Here is a 26072-nt window from a genome sequence, read left to right on the forward strand (position 1 = left end):
GTCAAATTGAAGCAATAGGCTGGAAAATACCAACTTTGAAGATAGGTTTATTTAAGCACTTTTTACATCAAACCCACCGGCAGCGCTTCATTCATCCTAGCAGCTCCCTTTCTCTCTCTCCCAACCACTGTATCTAACATTCTGGATCTTCCACCAACACAGCCTTCCATACTGCACATCACGAGATGCCACGAGCTACCAGCACACTACAAGTACTTTACATTATGTGCAAGGGAGGAAGACTGGTGCCTTAATCCTAAAATTCTGTCAACTGCCTTAAATTTGTCTACCACTTTAAGTGACCCTGGTTTGCTGGTCATAGTTTAAGAGCAAGGAAGTAGGTGAAGACTATAAAGGGTCCATGTAGTTGCCACAAGCATTGACAAGTGTATGCTAGGGTCCTCTCAGATCTACAATGACCTCGACTAGGTCTGTATATGTAATGTAATTATACTGCATGACCAAAACCAGCGATAGCAAGTCTAAGAGATTGCAAAAGGCAGGGCAATGGGCCAAGTGCGAGTAACTGTGGTCCTTCTCTGCAGTCAATTTTTATATCTATAAATATATATCTAAAGGCAAGGGGTAGTGCACAGCAAGCCAACATTTGTGCTCCTGGATTTTACAATCCTCAAACACCAATCTTTGCGCATGCTTCATAGTACTGTTGCTAGAGCAGTGTCATGAGTAGTTAGGAGGAGTTACAAAGAGTGATTTGACTCAAAAAGAAATATTTTATGAAACTGTCTGAGCCAACAGAGAGGAAGGCAGGGATAAAGTAGGGGATGCCACTTACCTCTTCCCATGCTCCAAGACAGGAGGAGCCGAGCAGTGCTGGATCCCACCCCTCCCACTGCACGGCAGCCTCCCCAACATCCCCACTTTTGTCATCTGAGCCAGGAACTAGGCAGAGCAGGGTGAACCCAAGGATATCACAGTCTTCTCTTGCTGCCATCACCATCAGAGTGTCAGATATGTGGAAGAGGAGTGGAGCATCCCAGCTTTTTTCTTGTCCCGACCATCTCCCCGGCCCCATTATCAAAGGAAGAAAAGCTTGGGTGATGGGTGTGGAAAGAAGAAGAGAAGGGCATCACACTCCTTTGCCCGGCATTTGAATACATAGAGCAAATTATGTGAGCAGCTGTGCCTTTGATCTCCATTCCTGGCAAATGGTATGAGCATCTGGGCATTAGATGGAAAACCTGGCAAATGATAGGGGTAGCAGGACACATGATCGATACCTCAAAATCTTGTGACTGCATGGACATTCAGTGGCGTATGGACGGAGTACCTTGCATTACATGTTTAGACTTGGCAAATGGTGCGAGTACCTAGGCATTTGATGACAAAACCTAGCTTTATGCGAGTAGTTGCGCCTATGATGGCAATCCCAGGCATTTAGTGTGGGCGCCTGATGTATTATGGCAATGCCTGGCAATTGTTTAGATTTTTCTGTGGATGTAATCGTAATACTTGACAAATGGTGTATTTGGGCATTTGAAGGCAAAACCTGCAATCCCTGCAACTAGCCAGGCATGTGATAGCAAAACAATGGCAGACTTTGGCTACCCGGGAATATGATGGCAACATCTGGCAATGTGAGTGCCTGGTCATATGATGGAAATGCTCAGTAGGTGACAGCAATACTTGCCACAGTGCACAGGTGTCAGAACATATCCAGGCCATGCCTGTGGAACAGTGGTTGTACCCGAGAGTGTGATGGGAAGTGCTCGAAACCTGAATAAGCACCTGGGCATATGATGCCAATTCTTATGAAACGAGATGAGTACCTGGCCATAGCAGTAGGATATGGCCCCATCGGTCAACAAGATAACATCTTGAAAATAGGAAATCCCAAACTTTTGGCTTCCTCATTTTTTCCAAATTAATGGTACGTAGTTGTAAATTGGGATTATTAAAGAATGTTGTGACATAGCCACAGCCACATGGCTCGTGCCTAGTCACATGTTTGGTGACAGATGGTCACCCATGTCACGGCATGAAAAAGGGCAGAGCAGCTTCCCCCTCGGCAGTCCAATCACTGACTCCTGCCTCCAGACTGGCATTGCAGTCATCGGATGCAGCGCGCTGTGTGCCACCTTGGAGCAGAGGGCTTGCCTCACAGGGCCCTGCACTACAGAGTGACGCCAACCCCAGCCCCTGCCATCAGGATCACGCCGATGCTCACGCCCCCACTGTGCAGCAAGGCAGGCGGGAGCATGTCCTGCACTGGGCCATGTCCAGCACCCTTACCCGGTTGCCAGCGCAACAAAGAACTGTCCTGATACTTCATGTTGCATGTAATTAACATAACTTTTTCACCATCTTCTTTTTTATTTTATCAAGCATTCCCAGACAGCCTAGTAAATTTGTTTTAGCTGCTTCATTATCAGTGGATAACTACAAAACCTATTAATATTGTTTTGCCTTATTAATTTTAAGCATCTCATAAGGTAGAAGACAGATTGTAGACACTGTGCCTTTCAGAATATTGATCTTTCATCAGAAGACTTACTGTTAACCCCTTATTAAAAAACAAATTCTCGCAGTCTTTGGAGCGTGGTACCGGAAGCTTGGGTAACAAAAGATCACACACAAAGCCAGTAGCCTGGGGCCAGAGCCTGTTGCAGGTAACTGGGGGAAGGGGAGGGAGTGGGTGGAGCGGGGGTGGCAGGTGCCGCTTAGCGCCTGGGGATTTGGGGGGAACAAGGAAATGGAAGAAGGCAGCGCACAAAAGGTCACACCTGGAGGGTTGCAACCTTTTGGGCGGTGTGAGACAGGCATGGTATCATGAGAGAAACACAGACACAATGATTCAAGTTTGTGAAAACGTTTATTTTGTAAAGAAAGGGGTTTGGAGACTGTCGAATTTGCCCAACATCTATAATAGGAGTAGTCTCAACCGTCATCAAACATATAAGTTCAAAGTCAGTCAAGTTAGTCAAAACAAAAGTGTTGGTATTAAACCTATGCTCTCCCTCACACTCTCTAATACAATAATGTGCATGGGATTGGACTAAATAAAAAAGGTGCTTCAAAACAAAGGTCAGGATAGTATTGGAGCTGGTCCACAGCTCCCTTCCCCAAGTCTTGAGACTCTTGGGATTCAGCATGCATTCCTCGGCTTTCAAAGGCACTGCATAAAGTTCTTTTTACAAGGTTCAACAGTTCTGGTCGCACAAGTTCAAAGTTCATTTAGGTAACAATTCCTCTGTGTCACCTCTCCTCAGGAAGTCGACTGCTTATCAATAGTTCACAAGACTTTCACAGTTCACAACAGGTTGGTGCATTGGTGTAACAGAGCCTGTCGACAATGCCCAGTATTCCTCAGCCAAAGTGGGACCACTCTGACACCTTGGCTCTCCTCACACAGTTATTCAGCAGTTCAACGTATCGGAGACTTTCGATCAACACACAGTACTTTCGAACCTGTGTGAGACCACTCTGATACTTAGGCTTCTCATTCAGTTTGCTCTTCTCACTATGCCCCCGGGACCTTTTTGCGATTAAATCTTGGCTTACTTTCATCAGCGTGCCCCCGGCACATTTTCACAGTTCAACGTAAGCTTTTCTCAATATTGTGCCCCCGGCACCTTTTACAATTCATCAACAAGTTTTCAAAGGGGCTCGGCATGCCTTTTCCCTCAAGCATAGCCCCCCTTCACTTTCTTCCATATTCACTCTCTCCGCGAACTTCACTCCTGTACACAATGGGCCTCATTCTGACCCTGCCAGTCCGGAAACAAGGGTGCTGGTAAGCTCAGCGGAACCGTTGCTTCCAGAGTGGCATATTACAGGGCTTTCCGCCGGAACCACTGACCCGGCAGGTTTGATCCTGCCGGGCACAGCAGCCACAGTAGGCAGTCCCGTCATGGAAGCCCCGGCACCATTAACAACGGTGCCGGGGCTTCCCTGTCCCCATTCCCATAGAGTCCTACTGGACTCTATGGGAATGGGGAACATTTTACTGGTGCCTGACTTTCCAGGCCGCCTGGGTTGTAATCTCCTGGTGGCACCGGGAAGTCAGGCACCGGTAAATATTTATGGGTCCGGTGGCAATCCGCCGGTATCACCCGCCCGATAACTGCCAAAACCGTAATGAGCCCCAGTGTCTCTGTTCACTAGAGCTCCTTTCAGCACATGTTAATGGTCACAGGAACATTTGCTACATTGTTTCTCTCGTCTTTCAACTTTCATAATCGGACAATCGAAGCTTTCCTCTTCAGCGCACTTCTTAACCTACGCTCGTCCTTGTAATTCTCTTACTGCTTGTAACATTTTATCCCTCACGCTTTGCTGCTATCACCAACCGGGTTCCCCTCTGGCTTTGAACTCACTGGTTGTGATTTCTTTAACGTCACTGTTGCGGTCTCAGTGACTGAAGACCAAAGGCTCCTCCCCAGCCCCTCCAACTCACCTGAGCGGCCTCTCCGGCCCTGGATAATGAACAAACTTCCACAGGCTTCACTCTGGAGAACATCTTTGCACTTAACTACCCTTCTGGCTCCTTGGAGACACGCTCTCTCACCACGCTTTCGTTAGCCTTTGTACACCATAGGCTCTCAGCGTCTCATCCGTTCTCCCTCAGCAGGTCTCGGGTTCTCTGTGCATCCCAGTTCACCTATGGTTTCGTACTCCGACTCGTGGACCTCCTCGGGCTTCAGCTCGCTCATTCTGTTTCCCTGACTCACTCCTTTTATACACCAGTGTTGTTCTAAAGGTTCTTAGGCGTGTTTTTTCTCTATTCAGTGCCTGACCTCACCTGTCCTTGTTAATGGGACATTGATAGAAATGAAAAGGTGCCTTCATTGGATTTCAACGTGTTTTAACAGAGCAGAGAGGTTTTGTCAAAGGGAAAATAGGGCAGTCTGCGGTCATGTAGTAGGAGGGAATGTCAGGTAGCGGGTTATTCGAAAAAGGGGGGTGCTATCTCTCACCTTCGGGCAATCAATCCCCAATCCCAAAGGACCCTCCACTCAGGTGATCCTCCCCCACTCGCCACCCTAGGGTTGGGATTCAACAGCGATGGCCCGCCCCTGTTCACCAGTGTAGAAGATCCCCGGGGAGTAGGGAGGGAAAGACCCTCAGGTTTTCCACAGCTGCATTCCACAGTGCAAACTTTTGTGTGCGGCTTACGGACATAGAACCAAAGCAAAATTAACGAGAGTGAAAGGCTGACGACTTAATCCTTACCACTGAAGTATTGTTTGGATGGAGTTTGTTTTAAAGTTCTGATTCTCATACTATTTGTTTTGCTTTCGTTTACAATTCCTCTCATTTTACTGCTCTGTAACCACTTTACTAACTGTTTGGACTATGTGTGATGTGACATATTGATCAAATAAACATTTTGCTCAGTGCGGAAAAAAAAAGAATTATGCCTGATCCTAAAAATGTAAATCATTTCGGGCACCACAAAACTTGGCTTGTGCGGCTGGTGCGATCATGTCTCACTGTATACAGCCCAGTAATAGAGCTCGCCAATGTTGCTTTCCCAAAATCTTGCAGGCTCACAGCAGGTAAACTGTCTCATCACTAGAGAGCTGTGAGCTTGCCAGGATTCTTGTTTGAGGCTAAGTATCATTTTCTCCAGCTAAACATTAAATATCTCGGAACGGGCAGCTAATAGAACTTGTATGGCCATATGAAAAGGTGGTAAGCAGATCATTGGCGTTTGCTGATAGTCAAATGAGCGCAAGGCATCCAAAAGAACAAACAAAAACAAGCTCAGATTGTGTATTTAATCTAAAGGTCATCATATTGTGTTTTATTTCAACTGTTCTCTGTGTCTCAATGCATTGTCCCATAACCCCTTTAGCAGACTCAAATGGAAAGTGTGAAAGTGTGCATGTATACACACACACTCACACACCTGCGAGCCCGATAAATGCCACAATCTGCCCCTGGGAGGACGATAGGATAGTGGAGAAGTGAACCTGAGGGCAATTAGAAGTTAAAGATCTGTGCATGCAAGTCTGGAGGTGGAACTACAAATATTTCACTAATTCTTCCTCTGTCGATTTTTCAATTCCCCCTGGCCCCGCTGCTCTCTCGATGAACACTTTCCCTCATCTATGTTTTGTGCACTTTCATAATTGTGTTTCGAAATCCAGTTGCGTGGGGTTGTTACTCTTGTTCGTTATGTTTTTCTTGTAAAAACGTCATACTCCCCTGGAGGCCGTCTGTGGTTTGAGAAGATCGGGGACTAGGGAAAGCTAGGGTGTGGCTGGGTGGGCCATGCAGTGTGGGGGGTCATGCAGGAGAGGTGTCATTTCAGGCAGTGAGGGGAGCGGAGGACAGTGGACCTCCAGGGCTATGGGGTACATGCGGGCTTGCAGAAGCCTCTGTTTATTGGTTGAGGTTTTGTGTGATCTCAAGATTGGGGTCATTCAGGCCTGGGAACACGTAGGGGCTGGGGGTATCTTGGGCGTCCGTGTGGTCTAAGAAATGAGGGGCATGAACAGCTAGGGCTGCATGCAGGGAACGGGGGCATGCAGAGTTGATAAGGTTAAAGTTTGATGGGCCCTAGGAATAGGGGCATGTGTGACTGGCCGGTCTTAGGATCGGGATATCCGAGGAATGGTGGCATGCAGAGCTGAGGATTATGCAAGGTGGGGAGTCCTGCACAGCTTGAGGCTATTTGCAGTAGGTGGCATCTGTTCCTTTCTTATACTAGGAAGTTACAATAGCATATCAAATCAGGGTGTATTCCCTCTCCACCCCTATTTATAAGCAGAGATTTCTCATGTATAAGCAATCACCGGTTAGTGGTGTCAGCAGCCCAGCACAAAGAGCTGTTATGGATGCCCCCACTACATTTTTTGCCACAGGCTTCACAAAAATCTGAGACTGATCTTCCTATGCCCTCTCACCCCTCCAGCCTTCCATTGGACTCCTCCCAGAGTGCAAGAGGTTCAGCTCCATCTTCAAGGGGTTCCATTCCATGGGGATCCTCACTACAACTGGCAGAAAATGCGGTGTACTTGTAGATCCTGGAAGCCCCTTCCATCGACAGTCAATGTAGTGGGCACTGAAGGGTTGTTATCTGGGTCACCTCAGGCTAGAGGCTGGACATGAGGATCAATAATTTGCAAAGCAGCATGGACCTGTAACACAGCACCTAGGATAGTATGTTTGATTTCTTTGTTGCAAAGTAACTTTGCAGTGCATGGAGGCTTAATCAGTGCCTAAGATACAATATGTAAATTCCAGGCAGATCTGGGCAGTGCAGGTCCCTGCCTTAGAGGTTAGTGAAGTCTGGTCTCAAGTCGAAGTTTAATTGGTTCTTGTGCTCAGCAGGTAGCGCCCAATCCTTTCTTCTACAGCGGTTTGGGGGCGGCGGATAGCAGGGAGAGTGTCAAATCTCTCCTTGAATGTGCACATATTTAGTGTTATATACAAAAACAAATGAAGGCAGGTACCACTATGTTTTTCTATTATGCTCCCCGGATATTTCACAATCTCATTATTCTTAACATTCTTATTTTGTTAATCTAAGTTTTTATAGCCCAATGGCAAAAAAAGCCCTTGGCACAAGGCTATACATTGCACACACAAAATTCCAAAGCTGACCTTGAAAAAAAACATGTGCTCTTGCTATGCTCTAAACTGAGCTGCATATAACATACGTAGTCAACAGATCAATCCAAATTCTGTTATAGCCGTAGCCATCCAAAAGAAAATCACATCATTAAAATCACACAGTTCAATTTTCATTCTGAGTTGAGGCAGTGTTTATACATGGATCCAATCGTGCCAATGCATTTCGGATATGATCCGTCTTCAGGGCAGAACTTTTAAGTCATAATCAATATAAACAAACACAACATGCAAAATCAGAAAAACAAAACACAAAACAAAATATAGGAAAATAGATTAGTGCGAAAGTCCATTATGGTATGGTATAGAATGGTAGGGTGGGTTGGCTGGTTTTGTCTCTCTGGTGCATCTTTCGGCTCACATGCACTGCACTTGCCTCCCATTTCACAACCAAAACCTAGGACATTTGTCCTCACTCTCCTCTATCCCCCCTTCTTACTCCCCCACCTGCTCTCAGGAGGCCTCCCTTGGCCCCCCTCTCTCCCACCCCCTTACACTCCCCCTTCTGCCCATAGCACCGGTTGAGGCTCTAAAGCTGTCCGCTCTATGAAAGTCTCCTCCAAACAGGTGCTCCCTTGCTCCTCCAGAACTACCAAGGACAACATTTCCTCCCTCACTCCTTGGCTAATTTCGGTAACCACTCCTTTGCCACTGGCTCCTTCCCACTATCCCTCAAATAACCTCTCCTAAAAAAGCCATCTGCTGACCCCTCCTTCCGATCTAACTACCGCCATATCTCCATTACCACATTCCTTGGCAAACTATTGGAGAAGTTGGGTATCTCCCAACTGACCCACCACACCGAATCTGTTGGCTGTCTCCATGACCACCAGTCTGGCTTCAGAGCAGCCAGCGGCATGGAAACTGCTCTACTGAACACCTGTGAAGAACTGCCCTCAAACCTTGACTCCCACTCTCGTTCTGTTATCATCCTCCTTGATTTGTCCTCTGCTTTTGACACAGTCAATCCTGCCACCCTCATAAAGTGTCTCTGTGACACCCCTGGTATCACAGACATGGCACTGGACCGGTTGACCTTTTTCCTATCTAACCGACCTTCCCAGGTGCAACTGGGCCCTTTCCTTTTCTCCAACTCACTCTCTACCTGCGGCGTCCATTAGGGCTCTATCCTATCCCTGTGGCTCTTCAACATCTACCTCGCCTCTCTGGCCCACTTGATCTCCTCCCTTTCTCCTCATTTCCAGTGTTATTCTGATGACACACAGCTCTCCTTCAGGCTTCCCCCCACTACCTCCTCTTCTCCCTCTCTCATTCCTGACTGTCTGACTTCTATTCAGGCATGGTGATTGCTTATGATCTCTGTCTTAATTCCAGTAAGACCGAGATCCTTCTCATTGGGACCACTGCTCCCTGCTTCCCTCACACTCGCTCGCCACCTTCCTTGGGTTCCCTCTCCTAACCATCTTGTGAGGCAAAAAACCTTGGTGTCATCTTTGAATCCTCTCTCTCCTTCTCCCCTCGCATCACGGACCTTGCCAAGAAGGCCCACTTTCAACTTCACCTCCTCGGAGGCATTCTCCCCTTCCTTACCTTACCCCAGAGACTCAATGTCTCCAGAGCTCTGGTTCTCTCTAGGCTGGACTACTGCAACAGCCTCTCCCTCAATCTGCCTCTTTCCGCCCTTTGCCCCCTTCAACTAATCCAGAATATGACTGCAAGATTTATCCTTGGCTTCAAGCCCAGGGACTGCATCTCTGCAGCCCTCAAATCTCTCCACAGGCTCCCGGTGGCTGCAAGGATGAAATTCAAGACCCTCTGCATCATCCACAAGGCTTTCTGAGGTCTGGAACCCTGCTACATCCAACTCTCTCTCCCTGAATTCCACCCTGCTAGAGCCCTTCGGTCCACTAACTCGAACTCTCTGCAGATCAGAAATGTTTCCAAGCAGAGAGTGGGGGTAGATCTCTCTCTTTGGCAGGTGCCTCCCTCTGGAATGGCCTACCTGCCCCTCTCAAACTTGAGCCAGACCTCCTTAAGTTCCAGAAGCTTCTCAAGACCCTGCTCTTCTCTACTTCCTTCCCTCTCGCCCTCCCTTGTTAATGCCCCCTTCTGATGCTGCGACTGGCCGACTAGTCGCTTATGAGTCATACAGAGCACGTGGCCCTCCTTGACCAGTCTATACCAGCAGGCCCCCAAACCAGCACTGCCCCTCAGGACCCCCTTCCCCGACTAGCCTGGTGGGTTGGGCATCCCTCCTGAGTCTAGTCTACCCCTGTCCTCACACTTAGACAGTGGGCCGCCCCTTGAATCCCCTGGCACTTGCCCATCTGGGCTCCCGCTGCACTTGCCTAGCCCCTGGGCCCTTTCTTCTTCCTTCCCCTGCATTTTATGCCACCTCCCCTGACCATCATTTTCCACCACCCCTTCCACCACCCGTATCCCCCACCAGTCCCCCTCCCCTGCACTTGCACGATCCAAATGTCACAAGGCCTAGTAGGACTGTTATTGTTGATGATCTACCTTGTCCCCCACCTTTTGTTTTGTAACACCTGGAAACACCTTTTTGCTGTATGTGCGCCTTATAAATATTCAATTAAAAAAAAACAATAAATGGTTGCCTGGTTTGTTCCCTCGGGTGCATCTGTCTTCATGGCATCTTTGAAGAATGATAGGCTGGCTTGTACCATACAGTGCATCTTCAGGGCTTCCTTGAAGAATTTTAGGGTTGTTTGTTGCCTTGTGTGTATCTTCAGGCTTCCTTTAAGACTGATAGGCCGGACATTTCCCTTTGTTGCAACTTCAAGGCTTTCTTAAAGAATGATAGGCTGATTTGTACCATTCGGTTAATCTTTAGGGCTTCCTGAAAGACTGATAGCCGGATCTGTTACCTCGGGTGCATCATCAGGGCTTCCTTGAAGAACGATAGGGTGGTTTGTTGCCTCAGGTGCATCTTCAGGCTTCCTTGATGAATTATAGGATGGTTTGTACCTTTGGGTGCATCTTCAGGGCTTCCTTCAAGGATGGTAGGCTTTTTCTTACTTGCTGCATCTTCAGGGCTTCCTTGAAGAATGAAAGGCTGCACTGTTCTCCCATTGATAGGCAGATGCCTTAAGCTCTGGGTGTGGCTATGCATTATCTCCTCACCTGTAACATCTGTAAGTTCTTAACTAGACTAGGGTCATGAAAACCACCCAATCATTCTTCAACTTTTTGAGGAAAAGTGGAGCTTTAGGCTGGAGGTACATCCTCCATTCTTCCAACAATAATCGGTGGAACTATTACTCAGTAATTCCACCGGTGGCAATTCTGCCAAAACATGTAATTAGGCGGTGCAGAAAAAATGGAGGTAACTGAATTACCTCCACTTTTTTCCCGCACCACAAAACTAGTAATGAGGCCCATTATATGTTGAGTTCAAACTATAAATCCTTTAGGTCTTTCTAAGTCCTTCTATAAAATGTGCTGTAGAATGCACCATTTCCGCCTGGGAAAGGGTTGAGCTTGGTTGTTTGCTCATATTCAGAAGGGGGGTGAGGACATTTCCCCCCACCCCCTTGTGAAAAAAGTAAGCACCCTTGCCAGCATTTGTCAATGTGCATATCTCTGAACTTTTAATGTGATCTCAATTTGCGGTGTGCATCAGGAGCCTGTGTCGACACCTCTCCACTCAGTGGGCTGTGTGCTCCTACAGGGGCCTTGTGGCATTTTACATTTTTCTCTCCCCAGCACTAGGTGCCAGGGCCGGCCTGAGGCACGGACAGCCTGTTTGGTGGCCCAATGCTCCGATGTCAGGGAGCCCCTCCCGCAGGCACTAGTGCCTGCCTCGACTTTATCAAGTATTATTGTTTTAAAGATGGGCTGTGCTGCTTCCGGCTCACTTTTCTGTTTGTCCGAGTGAGGCCACAGTGTCACAGTGTCACTTACCAGTCCCTCACTCTCTAGAGACAAGCAATCCCTGCCAGCAAGAGACCCTGCATGCCTCTTAAGTACTGCTTATTAGTTGCTTTCTTCTAGCAGGATATTTAAAGTGGGGGCGATTCACACAAGTTGAAAAATGCAAAGGAAATTTGGCAATAAATAATAATTACATATCAAATACATTTAAAATTGTTCAATGAATGCAGACACATAGTAATTTCATTAAAAAAAACCTTGTGTTCTTGCATTGTATTACATTAAATTATGTTTATACAATTGTTAAAAAGTTAGGAAAAAAGCCCAAATAATTATGCATATAAAGTGACTGGGTCTACAGAAGCTTCCTAATTGCTTCAGAATTGTATTATTGTCCTTATTTTAGTGTGATTATTTTAATAGAGTGTACAAATCTATGTCATAGGGAGATCATTACTGGTAACAAATCATTGCCAGAAGGACTGTGTATTCGCCCAGCCTATGAGGTCAACACATTTTTCAAAGGTTTGACATCTCAAATTCTGAGGAGAAGGACATCAAATAGCATAGTGCAAAAGAGATTCTAGGATATTAGGTGCCTGGCAAAATGTACAGGTGTTTGGGATGTCAAGTTCTTTATTGTTTACACAGTTTATTTCACCTGTAGGCAACACATTCATTCTAGATCTAAAAAAGTGTAGTCACCAATACAGATTTGGTATGTTAGTAAAATATTTAGGAATAGTACCATGGCTCCTAATGTCCCAGGAAAGATGATAGTGCAATTTGTAAATCGATATTCCCTACCTTGTGTCAGACCGGTCCTTTGGAAAAATCCTGTTTTTCACCTCATAGGGATTGTCAATTAGGGGTCTTATAGATAATGCATTTGAGCTTAAAATGTTATCAGCTTTTAATTTAAAAGTAGCCATGGTGAATTTATGTTTAATGAGAAAACAGAATCTTCATTAAAGGAATTCCTTTATGAAGTTTTAGACATTCCTAAATAATTGTAATACTTTCTAGGGGAACCAGCCATTTAGTGATAGCAGCGCCAGGTCATTTCTGATGACTGTGGCTGATACACAACTCTGGAGTGTTAATACTTTGCTTCATAGTATTCCCTCGATCTTGTTAAAATCAATGCAATCTGCAAGATAGCTTATTTCAAGCCATACGTGACGGAGGGAACAACTTACCCTTTATAAAAATCCATAAGAGGTTGGATTGAAAAATAACGATAGCTATAGCTAATCTGTTTCATCTGTGAGCCAAAACCTTTTGCTTTCTCTACAAAATCAAACAGTAAGGCTTCCTTAGTAGGATTGGATCTTAGATGAAACCCTAATTAGGTCAATCCTTTAGTCATTGTTAAAAGGAAATCCTTGTGGTGTTTCTCATAAATTGTATTATTTTTGGTTTGAGACATTTAGTTTAAAATCATTGTCTATGGTATATTGTAGAAGAGAATGTATCCGAAGTTCAAGGCCTATCTGGGTGTGGTCCATTGTCTGCATAGGAGAACCAAGTCATTTTTTCCAATCCTACATGTGGAGTAATAAAGGCTGCTTTTGTCGAAATCTCTCCCATATCAGAGACGTGGAGGTTGTATAGGCAGAGAGCCAGTAAACAGCCCTGTCAAAGGCCTTTAAAATGATCTATCTCATTTGACATTGCTCCCTGCAAATTCAACCCGATTCTAATCTTCATTCCCGAGTGGATGCAGACAAGTATGTCCAATAGACTTTCCAGAATGCCACATCTTCTTAGTTTTTGCCAGAGTTTCACCATGTCTACCATGTCGAATGCCAAGGGCCTATCAATACAAGCTACATGAAGTGTCGGGCGACTTTAGCTACAACTGTTTGGGTCAGGATGTCAATGATAAAGCCATTCAATGAAGTGATTAGGCCTTTTCTAAAGCCTGTTGGTTTTTCGCCAGGCACCCTGTATTATTTGCCCAACTTTCCAGTTCTTTAAGCACCAGGGATACGAACAGTTTACTGTCCACGTCCAAGAGAGCACTAGGTCTGTAAATTATAGGGCTATTCTTGTTTCCCTTTTTATATATAGGGATTACATTCAGCACGTTCCACGACTCAGGTTTTATGTTTGATAAGTATATCGTTGAATGTTATAAATAAGATCGCAGCCCAAATGTCTAGTGCATTTTTGATCACATAATCACTCAACCCATTCGGACCCAGAGCTCTCGACGTAGATGCTTTGGATATTAGTGTTGTAATAGATTCTATATCGTAATTAAGGTTCCACACCTGCCCACACTAATTAGGGGTTCTGGGTTGCAGGGCCTTACATTGATCTGCATAATACTCTTCCAATATGCCTGATGGTATGGGATTAGTTTGTCCTAAAACTTGAGTGCAATCTAGTTTTCACATTAGAGCCCAAATGTTACATGCGCTCTTTTTACAGATGGCCCCAAGCATGGCTTCACTATCCTTCTAAGACATTGTATGGCAATAGTATTTTATCCATTTGTTATAGCCTTGCCACAGAGCATGCATTTTCTCTTCCTTATATTAATCTGACAATTTTTGTTTCTTGCCAAGCTTAAGCCTTTGTCTTAATTCTGTTTTCTTGTTAGCAACGTTTGGTTAATAGGTATGTGTTCTTTTTATTGCCACGTTTTTGAACAAGGTAATTGATTAAGGTGACTCTCAATGAATGCAGAGAAATAATCTACTTGGAAGATTCAACTCTTTTCCTCCACTGCAGTGTTGTTAAAAAATGTAGCCACTTGAGTGTTCAACCTTCTGGCCTGTCTAGGATTCCAAGATATGGAGTTTCTCTTTGCATTGATCTGTACATTTGTCAATTCTAATGATAGTTGGCTAACCACCCTGATGTCCAAGGTTTCCACCAACCATCATAAAGATCTGTTTTTTCTATTATAAGATGTTTTCACCCCCAAAACAAAATCATCTGGAGCAAAAATGTAGTCAATACATGATGATGACAAGCCATGTATCATTTTTCTCTAGGTCTCCTGGGATATTCCCATTTAGCATTTGTAAACCCCAGAATCGCATTATGGAAATACATTTGTTACCAATTCTCGACTTATTAACTTTTGAGGGATATAGATCATTGACTTCCCTAGTGGAACAGCAGGTGAAATTAAAGTCTACTGCCATAATTACATCACAGATCTCACACTCTCAAATAAAGGACTCCAATATATTTGTCAATCGGTCTTGAAAACAATTGATCAGGGAATGTGAGAGCTTCCAGTATGCATTAATAAGGAGTATTGATCTATTGATCCTCTTCCCTCTTATCTTACCCCTCAGGTGTATCCTCATCTCCTTGCTTGTCTTACCTCTTTTATTAATTCCTCCTTTGCAAATTCCTGCTTTCCAACTACTTTTCCTATTCTGAAAACACCTACTCATCGACTCCTGCCAACTTCTGACCTATTTAACTTGTGTCATTTCTCTCTAGAATTCTTGAGTGGTCTGCCTATGCTTAGGTGACCCGCTGTCTAAATCTTCATTCCCTTCTCCCTCTTCTTTAATCTGGCTTCTGTCCTTCTCACTCTACAGAGACTGCCCTTTTACATGGCTCCAATTCTCTTCCGTCTGTTCGTCACTCTAAGCTCTCTTCTATTCTTATTCTTCTGGATTTGTCTGTGGCTTTTGATACTGTTGATTACTCTCTTCTTATATCCTTCCTTTCCATTTTGGGAATTTCGGGGTCTGTTCTTGAATGGTTCCACTCCTATCTTTCTCATCAGTCCTACACTGTGACCTGGGCCGGACACTCTTCTCATTCACTTCCTCTCCTATATGGCGTCTCTCAAGGCTCTGTTCTTGGTCCCAGTCTTTTCTCTGTCTATACTGCTCATCTCCCTGCTCTTATTTCTTCATTCAATCTTTCTTATCATCTGTACACAGATAACACTCAGATCTATTTCTCCTTTTTGTCTTTTGACTCTGCTTTGCACCCTACTGTCTCAAACGGTCTTTCTGCAGTCCAAAACTGGATGTCTTCTCATATTCACCACCTCCACCCTTCTAAAACGGAGGTCCTGTTCTTTCCAGCCTTTACTATTTCCCCTAGTTATCCTCCTCTGTCTCTCTCTTATCCACCACCTTCTTTTTCTTTTTCACCATCCGCATGTAACTTGGGAGTTACTTTTGATCCCTTTCTCTCATTTCAACTTCACATCTCCTCTATTGCTTGTTCTTGCCGTTATGCTCTTTTCAACATTCGTTGTGCATGCCTCATCTCTCTTTTTATGCTACGTAACTTCTTTTTTCTATTGTCTTTTCTCGTATTTATTACTGCTCATCTCTGTTGCTTGGTCTCCCTGCCTCAGATCTTCTACCCCTCTGTTCTGTTCATAATTCCTCAATTCATCTCCTTTTTCCTTATCTGCTCGGTCTTCTATTAAATCTTCTTTGCTCTCTATTTCCGGTCTCCTTTTTGAATCACGTGTCCTCTACCACTTTCTCTCCATTGTTTTGAAATGTACCCATGGTCTGGCTCCTCCTTATCTTTCTTCATTACTTTTGTTTTATGTTCCATATTGCTCTTTCAGATCTCAGAATGTATTTCTCTTAACTGTCCCCAATCCGCCCTGTGCTTCTTCTCATTTCCGTCCCTTTGCTCTTCTAGTTGCTAAACATTGGAGCCCTCTTCCCCTCTCAGTTCGCTATGCTCTTTGTATTTTCGAATCAAACCTAAAAACTCTTCTTTTATCTTCTCTTGCCAGCTTATTCTGCCTGCTCTTCCCTCTTCGGTTTTTACCCTTCTTTACATTTTCTTGTGACTGTACTGCTTTTGATATATTTTGTTCAGCACCATCTGGCGAAAGGCGCTCTATCCATTGAATAAAATGAAATTAAATTAAATCTATTTGAATGGGCTTTGTTTTTAAGTTTAACAGCCAGGATTGTATAATAAGTATCTATGATCATGGGGGCTGAGAACATTGGGGGGAAAGGTGGCAACTATCCCTGTTGTTCTTGAGCAACGGTGGCAGGAATGTCCTTTTGCCCCCATGGAGAAACTGAGAGCAGATCCAGCCCTAGGCTCGTGGAGTCTGTCCGCATCCCGCGCCCCTCGCGAGATCTTAGCATGGTAGATGGGCCTGCTGCTTTCAGGAAGGGGCTTTTTTCTTCCTGTTCCAGTGTGTAGCCATGCAGTCACTTCCCAAACCACTGGTACACTCTGGAGACAAAGGGCCTCACAAATGCTTGCCTAATGTAATCACCCTCGTCCTTTTGGCACAGCATTTGAAGTTGCAGCTGTTTATAAGTGATGGTTTGTTTAAGTAGCCATTGTTTGGGACAAGACGTTAATGTTTAGTTTAGGTGATAAGAACTGCAAATGGGCTTTAATCCTAAAAAAAAGCAAAAGCAGCGCATCAGTTAGGTGCCCCAATATATGCCTTCTTCTAATACAAAATTGTCACGCATTTTTTTTAATTGGCTACGATATTTTCATGCGTTTTTCATTTGACACAAAAGCGTTTTTTCGTGGCATGTCACATTTTCCTCACTTTATATATGAAGCATGTCTTTGTCAATTAAAAACAACGAGGATACCTTTTCACACGTTCACTTTTGTGTGGTTTGTATGTCTTGAAAGTACACCCACAAAACCCCCAAGTAATGTGTTTAGACTCTGCTGAATTGCATTCTGGTATTTGTAGTCCTCCATTAACGATGAGGGGAAAATAACACTACAATGATATTTTTTGCTTAACAAATTTCCATAAGGATTTACATATGCATACCTTATGACTTGAGTACTTGTCTAGTCCTACATATAAAACGGGGTACAGTTGAAAGCAACCATGGGGGTGAGGAGGGGAAAGCAGGAGAGGCCTGGAAAGTGGAGAGGTTTCCTTCCCTGGTCCTGGTCCTGTGCTGGCTTTGTTAACATTTGAAGACCTGCAAAAATCTTAATCTCGCTGCCTCAAGACCACTCTGGTATATAGGTTGTACTTGGCAACATAAGGCAATCTTGCAGCAGTGTCATTTGCCCTGCCTATGCCATGCCTAATATCTGCCTTGACATCCTTGGAACCTGCAGTAACAGCAGGAGACATAGGTATGTAGCTCACCTTAAGCATTGCGTGGAGATTCGTGTCTTACGACAGGCATAATAATCTTCATATTTAGTTTCAAATCAAAAGCATATTGCTTGATTGGACAAAATGGCCAAATATATACACCAATAATCAAACTTCTCCAAAAGCAACACTTGACTTAAGTTAGCAAAACACAATCACATGTTTTTTGCATTCCACAATCAGATGTAATTTGCATACCAATGCTGCAAAAAGACCTACTATGTACAGCTGGGAAAAACATGTTTAAGTGCCTGAGTTGCCAACTGGTCTTAAATCCCAGCTTCACCACTTAACCAAAGTGTGTGCTCTCAGGCAAATCGTTTTATCTATCTCAATGAAGCTTATCTGCCAAAATTAGAAGTCCCTAAAACGGATTCAGCCCACATTGTCTGCTAACCCGAAAAACGCCTCACTCGTGATATTACCACATATTTGTAATGATAACAGTGACCGTTCATACAATGAACTAATAAACATCACGGTTTGTCTCTGGGTTTGCTTGCGGCAAACTCTGTAAATGTAACTCTCTAGTAGCAAAGACTCATTCTATTATGTCATTTTCAGTGATGTCAGAACATATGCAAATTAGGGGGCCCCCACACATCTTTTGCCGTCCAGGACACCACAAATCCCAGGACCAGCCATGCCTGATATTATGGACGGCGAATCCTGCGCAGCCTCGGGAGTGGAGAGAAATAAGAGGTTTTGCAGCAGCGCATGGCAGTTTTTTTCCAAAATGGCATGCTCCAAAAATGCCTGCATTTATAGAAAAGTGCTTTGGAGCTATTCGTTTTCCTTAGCCAGTCCATATAATACCCCAGCCATGCATTATCAATGGGCCACGCAAGGCCAGGGGCATTTGGCTTCCCCAGACTAGCACGGCCCATTAAGGATGCAGCCTGGGGTAGTGAAGGGACAGAAGTGCATAGGGGATGTATCAGCATCTGCCCTACATTTAGTGTGCCAGGGGCAGCTAGATGCTGCCACTCTGTCTTCACCGTGCAGGGCAGGCTCCAGAAGGCTTCTCCTGCTTCCTGTTTGCATGGTTCCACTGAGCCATGCAGTTTAGAAGGGCTCTGAAACCCCTGTTCTTCTGAGCCCTTTCTTTCTCCTTTAATAGTGCTTTTCAGTGTTAGTGCCAGGTTGCCTTTTGGTGTCGGTTGCGCTGTACCTTGGTACGAAAACCTCAATATAACATGAGCATGCCCTTCCCTTATGTGGGATTACTGCAATACTGCAATTACTGCTGATACTGCCAGGTGGTCCATTGCAGCTAGGGGTGCAGGCACAAGGGCTGCCTGGGTGACATGGGCAGCTGGTGGTGCCGGCACAGGGGCTGCCTGGGTGACAGGGGCAATTGGGGGTGCAGGCACAGGGGCTGCCTCGGTGACTGGGGCAGCTGGGCGTGCAGGCACAGGGGCTGCCTGGTGTATGGTGGTAGTTGTCACTTGCACAATGCCAGATGTGCTTGCACAGGATGTTGGGCACATCACAACGTCCATTCTTTCACGTCCGCTGCTCGATGGCCGAGTTTGGCCATTGTACGTGTCAGATGATGTTCCCATGGGTGAATGAAAGGCATGATGTTAGAGACATGCCTGGCAAACAATTGTACATTTATATGCTACATGGTGATCGTGCAATATAACATTGTGGGGGCATGCAGTGCTGCATGGTATGTCTAACTCATGCATGTGTTGTGTGGACTCTGCTGCAGGCACTCTGCAGGCGGCACATGTGACACAGCTGTGCTGGGACTGCTGACATGTACACCCGCATTTGGCTGTGGGTAGCGCCATGCCAGTCTGCCCATGTGCAGGTATTTGGGATTTGTTGCAGGGGTTGTTGGGGGGTACGTGCCTAGAGTCGATGTGTGACTTGGTTGCATGCCCATGATGTGTGTGGGGTTTTCGTGGTAGGGCTGGCGGGGTCATGTAAGGGACTTGCACTCCCCATTGGGTGAGTGGGTGCCCATGTGTACGTGCAGGTGAGGGCTGACCAGTGTTGTGCTGTGGTGGTAGTGGCAGAACAGCAGAGACAAATGCAGTACTCGTGGCCAGGATGCACAGTGTCTGCGTTGTGGAGTCAGTCTTTTTCTATTGTCAGTTGAGGCTGCCTATGAGTTGTTCATCAATGTTCTCAGGTGCGGGTTAGGGATCGGGGGTATGGGTGTGTTGTCTACGCTGTAACCATGTTGTACATGCAGGTATTTACGGGTGTCCCTGCAGGGGTGTGTGTGATGCAGTGTGCAGGTAACACTGGGCCTCACTATGGATCTGGTGTTAACCATGCCAGTGCTACCGGCGGGTTGCTGCCAGACCCATTAACAATTAACATTTCCTGACTTGCCGGTGCCACTGGCCTATTACAAGTCCAGGTGCCGGGAGTCAGATGGCAGAAATGTTCTTGATACACATTCCCATGGAGTCCCATAAGGATCTATGGAGTGGGAAGGCAGAAGTAGCAGAAATGTTGTTGACAGTGCTGGTGCTTCCATGGCAACTCAGCAACACCCACCAAAGACAGGCCTGTTGAGCGGTGCAGCCCTGGCAGCCACTGTAATGGGGCATCACCATGTGTCTGCCGGTCCTGTGACATGTGTGCCAGTGAACTTACAGGCACCCTTGTTTCAGTTCACACACAGTCATGTGTGGTGCCTTGTCATGTGGTTGGCTATGGGGCATACATGGGGGCAGGGCATGTGACTTGGTTTGCGCAACATTCACTGGGGGGGCATGGGAGTGGTGGGTCTGGTCGGGGTGATGTGGCCAGTGCTATGGCCATTTATGTGCAGTGATGGTACTGAGGGACAGAGGGGGCAGATGTGAGCTTGATTATTGTGCAGTTTGTGTACTCACCAGTCTCAACATGTTTCCATGCTCCAGCCTCCAATGCAACAACTCCCTCACTGCCCTCCAAATGCAGCACACTGCTGCACTTCTCCTCCCAGAGCAGCAGCTTGATGGGTGAGGGTGGTCCGCCACCTGTAGCTGTACAGTCCCTGCGGTGTGCCGCAAGAAGGTTGCACACCCTCAGGCGCAGGTCATCCCACCACTTATGGCAGTCTTTTACACTGCGTGCTGTCACCTCCACAGTAGTCACCTTCCAGGCAGCTTCCGCACAGATTGCCTTCCTCCGGAATTCGTGCTGCTGCGCTGGTCCGTTGAGAATAGCTCCCCTGCATTGTCAACAATGTGGTCGACCAGCATGTTCAGCTCGGCCTCATTGAAGCGTGGCTTTCGCTGACGGGTTTGGGGAATCCGGGATTACATGTCCCTAGATAGGTTCTGGATGTCAGAAAGGCTGGCTGGCTTCAGGCACAGGGAGATTGCAGTGGAGTGTGATGTTTTTAATGGCCGCCAGGCTCTTTCCGGTTCCGACAATCACGTTATTTTGGATCCAGTGTTTCTGGGTCTGTGGCCGCTGTGCCGCTACGTCCAGCATGCACACGGCGGAGGCGGATGCACCGCCAACATTGGTGGTGGTACGTCCGTCTCCACTGGTGTTACTGTGATGGCCGTGACACCGGTTCCACATAAAGGGGATCCGCGCGGCCGAGAAGGCGGAATCCTACCTTGTTTTGAGCGCCCCGCGGTGGTGGAACTGGTGCCACTGTCATCACGGTAACTCTGGATTTTTTCCTGCCACACTCGGAATAAGACCCTATATCTCTGGAAGTGATCAGTCGCAATTTTGGACTTTCATGCAGCAGATTCGAAATATTGGAGCAATTAAGCATTATTTGTTTTTTGCTCCTTAATATAAATTCAAGTAATAATTGTTTAGTGTATTTAGTTGGCCCGTCAAGAGTCTATCGGGCTCCTTGCTGTCATATGATACGCATTGCATCGGATTCAAATTCATCCTTTGGGGTTACCCAGGTCCACAAATGTAGAATTTGTGGCGATTACTGGGCTATCCATTTGTACTTGTATCAGACCTTGGGGTGGAACATTGACGTCTGCATTATTGTACTGTTCGTGATCAGATTGTGTGTCAATTTTTTCCTGGGTTAGGTCTGCGCGACTATTGATATGATATGGCATTTATAACGCGCCTATACACAAGTGTTTGTGTATAGGTTAGTTTATTAACATGATGAAATATCCACATCATTTAACACTTCCTTCTGTTCACGTGGCTTTTTAGATCTGCCTTTTTTGGAATTAAGTCTGAATAGTCTCCTAAAATACTTAATCCAGCACGTTCTGTGTTTAGGCTTGCATTGATTCTTCTTCAGTCAGATAGAGGTATCTCCATAACTTCCTGGAACTCCTTTGGTTCGCTCCCTTTCTTTTTTGATTTTTTGGTTTCTTGCTCTGTTGGGGTAGGATGGCATTAATCAATGGCAGATATCCTTTTTTTCTTCATTTTATTTTTTAACTTCCCCTTTCTGTTACAGCATTTCCTTTGTCTCTTTGCAGACATGGATCGGAGCAACTACGTTTTTATACATTTGGTTTTCTTTGTCCAGAGTTGTGATTTCCCTCATTGTTTTATCCTTTTCTTCGAATCTCAGCCTAATTTCTCCAAGCATGATCTTCTAATCTCAGCCTAATATCACTAAGTGCTTTAACTTCCATGCAGATGTCGTCACGGAGCTGAGCAAGCGAGTTTAGTACCATATTAAAGGCTGAGATTGAGGGGGGGGGCAGCGTTTTGTTGTCATGCACATCTCGTAAGGAATGATGAAGATGAGGAGTCCAGAGAGCTTGTTGAATGGGATGCTATTGCTACGTGATGATTTTTTGTTTCGGCCTCTGTCCGAAAAGAGGGAACATCTTGATTGTTGAAAATCTCTGTATTCCCATTTATTTGCTGCAGACTCTAGAGTTAGAATAAGATCATCCTTTTCCATCTCTACTATACTTAAATCATTTTTGAAGTTGGAGTCTGGGAGTGAAACAGATTCCTTATTTTTATCGTGGGGCTTCACTTTTTGTTTAGGGGTGCTCGCTGCTGTTAGTAAATGCAAATCTGTTATTTTCCGTACTGGTGGGCCCATGGTGCGGTTTTACTTTGTTTCAGATGACGGGGCTTTATATTACCAGCCTCTGACCCTCTGCTCTACAGATTCTGATCATTCCTTACCGGTTTCTTCCCTTCTTTGCACTTGTTCCTTACCCCTCCCAAGCTGCCTTAGGTCAGCTGACATTGCATTCGTGTCCATATTATTAACAGTGTTCATTCTCTGAGGACTATCTGTGTTAGGAACAGAATCCTCAAATCCCACTCTTCTCCCAACCTTCCGTTGGCCTGCCGTAGATAGTACATGTTCCGCTGCTGCTATATGGAGCCGGCTGTCTCCCACAATGCCATTCTGCTTTTGGTCATATAAGTGTGACCTTCACGAATTCATTCAGCTGTTAGTTGCTGCCACAGGATTGTTATATTCACCAACTTCAGGCGGGAGCCCCATGTCACTGTGGGTTAACGAGAAAGTCGATCTATAGGTTGTATCAATATCTAATAGAGGTGGAGGAGCTGTTGAAAGTTCTGGCATTGCGCTAGTTATTGTAGTGTTTTCTGCACTTTCTGAGTTTACTATGTGAGGTGATTTACTTCTAAAGTTATACATGCACGTATCCATGTAGAAGGTTATGGGCTTTTATAAAAAGTCTCTCTTAGTAGCCTTAAAATGCCGCCAAATATTCTCACTGCAGTGCTCCACAGTTCTTGTAGTTGATTGTTGGTACACTCAGCAAATGATCCCTCCAGGGAACACAGACCACAGAAAGAAGATGCCGCCAACTGCACTCACTGCAGCACTCTGCGCTGTGCTCCACGGTTCTTGTAGTTGATTGTTGGCACGCACACAAATGATCCCTCCAGGGAACATAGGCCACAGAAAGAAGGTGCAGCCAAGAGCACTCACTGCGGCGTGCAGCGCCGGACCGTGGCTCTTGTATTTGAGTGTTGGTATGCTCAGCAAATGATTCCTTCAGGGAACAAAGACCACAGAATGAAGGTGCTGCCAACTGTGCCCACTGCAGCACTCTGCGTGACACTCTGCACAGGCCCACGGTTCTTGTAGTTCAATGTTGGTGCACTCAGCAAAGAACGCTTCCAGGGAACACAGACCACAGAAAGAAGGTGCCGCCAAATGCACTCACTGCAGCACAACGTGCGGGCACATGGCTCTTGTAATTGATTGTTGGTACGCTCAGCAAATGATCACCCCAACGAAACAGACCACAGGATGAAGGTGCTGCCGGCATCACTGAACGCAGCACTCAGCTCCAGCCGACGGTTCTTGTAGTTGATTGTTGGTACACTCAGCAAATGATCCCTTCAGGGAACACAAGAAGGTGATGCCAACTCCGTGCAGCCCACGGTTCTTGTAGTTGATTGTACGCTCAGCAAATGATGCCTCCAGGGAACACAGACCACTGAAAGAAGGTGCCACCCACTGCACTCAATGTAGCACTCTGAGCAGTGCTCCGATGTACTTGTAGTTGATTGTTGGTATGCACGGCAAATAATCACTCCAAGGAACACCCAAAGAAGGTGCTGCCAACTGCATTTACTGCAGCACTTTGTGTGGCGCTATGTGCCGGCCTGCGGTTATTGTAGTTGATTGTACAAGTCCGATGTACTTGTAGTTGATTGTTGGTATGCACGGCAAATAATCACTCCAAGGAACACCCAAAGAAGGTGCTGCCAACTGCATTTACTGCAGCACTTTGTGTGGCGCTATGTGCCGGCCTGCGGTTATTGTAGTTGATTGTTGGTACCCTCAGCAAATTATCTCTCCAGGGAACACAGACCACAGTTATAAGGTGCCATCAATTCCACGCACTACAGCACTCCACGGGGTGCTCCGCAGCAACCCACAGCTTTTGTAGTTGATTGTTGTTACGCGCAGCAAATGATCCCTCCAGAGAACACAGCTCATGGAAAGAAGGTGCGGCCAACTGCACTCACTGCAGTACTCTGCGACCATTGTTTTTGAACAAGATGTACTTAACATTTCCATGTTAAGAAAATCAAAGCAAGCACAAAGCATCAGTTGTCTGCCTAATTCTATGCCCGCCTCCAGGCCATTTAAAATATATCACAGAAAACAGTTTTCAACGGACATTATTTCAGATGTTCATATTTAATGCACCAAAAAGTGTTTATTTTTGTTAGTGTGTAATATTTTCATGGCATTATATATATGAAGCCTGCATTTGTCAAACTTTGAAACACAAACAATAACTTGTTCACACATTACCTTTTGTTATGACTCTAAGGGCGTCATTATAAGTTTACAGGTCTGGGAAAAGTTCTGGTAATTCTGTGACCAGCACATTTCCGGGACCAGCAAACTACAAGTTTGCCAGTGGGGGTTCACAGCCAAGAGCTGGAGGTAAATCAGGCCCCCAACTGCAAAAAATTGCTGGTATTTCCAGCACCGGTTTTACCGGTACCAGAAATACTGGCAAGCCCCTCCATGGAGTGCTATGGAAATCCATGGAATGGGGATTAACCACTCTTTCCGCCGACTGGAATATCCCGGTAATACCAGGATATCAGGTGGCAGAAATGGTAGGTCAGTTTGCCGGTATCTTGTTGGAATTACCAGTGGGATACCGGCAAACTTATCATGAACCCGTAAGTCTTGAACGTAAACATTTTTAAACCCAAAGGCCATTTTTTGCCTCCTTCTGAGTTGCATTCTGGTATTTGTAGTCACCCATTCAAGATGGGGGATGGGGGGTTAATGACACAATTCTACACTCCCTTTTTGCCTAACATATTTCGATACGGATCAACCTTACTATGGTTTGTGTACCTTTCAAGGCATCTTTATAAAGCACAGTATTATTGAAAGCCGAACACGGGGTGAAGTGGGGAAATGATGAGAGGGCAAGTGAGTCATGAATGTTTGCCCAGGATGTGGCAAGAGATTGCAATCCAGGAGACTGGCAAGGTTATTTCCACTGGTTGTGGTATTCAGCTCACAAGGTCTGCTACTTCAAAAAAAAAGTCTCACTCGTGATATTGTGGCTAGGTATATATTAATAGTGACAATACTTATACTGGATGCCACAGTGTATTTGTGTCTTGCCCATGTCAACATGTTCCTAATTTTACTTCCCAATATACCTTTGCGTATTAAAGACTCATTTTGTGATATGACAAATTAAAAGGGCCCATACATCTTTTCCCTCCCGGGATCTGCAAGTCCTAGGGCCGGCCCTGCTAGGTAGTGTGACGATCTTTCCACATCAATGAGTGCTGCGCGTGGCTCAAGGGGTGCTGCTGAATGTGTGTTGTGCCATCGCCCACTCTTTCCCCCCTCTCCGTGACTAGTAGAGGTCAAAGTGGCCAGGAAATAAAGGGTACAACATTCACTTACTTATGGGGGCAATCCATTATGTAACCCGAATAACCGTTAGAGGACGGCAACTTTGATTTTTTTAAAACTTCTCCAATACTGCGGAGTCAAACCTGAGCCCTGCCGATAAGAAGCCAGTGTAACATGGCATTGCGTTATCTTGCCTGCCTGGATTGGTGTTGTTTAGTCCAA

The sequence above is a fragment of the Ambystoma mexicanum genome, chromosome 11, assembly GCF_040938575.1.
Source record: "Ambystoma mexicanum isolate Mex_15411 chromosome 11, UKY_AmexF1_1, whole genome shotgun sequence".
NCBI classification, from domain to species: Eukaryota; Metazoa; Chordata; class Amphibia; order Caudata; family Ambystomatidae; genus Ambystoma; species Ambystoma mexicanum.